Source organism: Sturnira hondurensis, unplaced genomic scaffold, assembly GCF_014824575.4.
Source record: "Sturnira hondurensis isolate 20B ecotype Veracruz unplaced genomic scaffold, ASM1482457v3 Scaffold0023173, whole genome shotgun sequence".
Taxonomy (NCBI): Eukaryota; Metazoa; Chordata; class Mammalia; order Chiroptera; family Phyllostomidae; genus Sturnira; species Sturnira hondurensis.
Window position 1 is genome coordinate 1 of NW_028095804.1, and position 1,008 is coordinate 1,008.

Consider the following 1,008-nt stretch of genomic DNA (forward strand, 5'->3'; position numbering starts at 1 on the left):
ACCACTCTGGCCTGATTCCCCCTTCTCCATCAGGGCAGACCCCTGCTCCCCCCACACACACCCTGGTGCCTGTGATGAAAGCAAACAGCGTCCCAGTTCGGTTCCCTGGGGTCTCCAGGGCACGGCTCTCGGAATCACCTGAAAGCCGTTGAGGTCTGTGAAGAAGGTGCCCTGGCTGCCGATGTCTGTGAGGATACGCAGGGCCAGCTCCTTGTTGACGTAGTCCCGGATGTCCACCAGGGACGACACGTCCAGAGAAAGCCCCTCCACCCCTGTGCACGGGGAAGGCGGGAGGGTGAGAGAGTGTGCCCGGCGTGAGAGGCGGAGCTGCACGGGCTGTGCCTGCACGGGCTGTGCCCACCCGCTCCAGGCCCTTCCCAGCACTTCTTCCTGGACAGCCTTTCCCGCAGGAGAATTAATTAAGCCCCCTCCCTGCCTCCACGGTCATTTCTCAGGAACAGATGCACGAACAGAGAACGGGCAGAAGGGAGAGCATATCACAGCCCGGGGGGCCACCCCTCCTCCCTGACCTTCCTCATCTGCACGGCGCACCTGGCAGGTTGTACAGCCGGACCACCTGGTGCACGTGTTCATAATATGCCACCACCTCGGAGAAGAAGGGGCCTTCCGTGACACGCAGCACGGGGGGGTCCTTGGGGACATAGGGCTGGGGAAAGAGCAGGCGGCAGCTGAACCCACAGCACAGAGCAAAGCAGGTGGGGGCCAGCCCGGGACCAGGCAGGGGAGCAGTGGTTCTGTGCAGGCTCTGGCCCCCGACCCCCGGCCGAGTTGGGCCCAGGGTCCCGGATGGCGCTCTTGCCCCCGCCCCCACCAAACTTCCCACAGGAAGCCCTGGCAGGGCCCCCAGCAGCAGGGCGCAGCCTGGCGGAAGGCCCGAGCCCCCCTCACTGCCTCAGGTCTCCTGGCACCCCGTCAGCGAGGGCCCAGGCCCGCCGGAGTTCCACGGTGTCTGCAGGGTACCTGGGCCTCGCCGTCAGGCAGGAAGAG

The 1,008-nt window shown here is 65.8% G+C and overlaps 1 long non-coding RNA gene across 1 annotated transcript; it reads right to left on the bottom strand.

The window, feature by feature from the left end:
- Nucleotides 1-105: 105 nt before the first annotated feature.
- LOC118980723 (uncharacterized) lies at nucleotides 106-1,008 on the bottom strand. Its single transcript, XR_005065202.1, has 3 exons — nucleotides 982-1,008; nucleotides 553-667; nucleotides 106-272 (listed from the first exon to the last, which is right to left on the bottom strand). It is a non-coding gene; the product is annotated as an uncharacterized LOC118980723 (long non-coding RNA).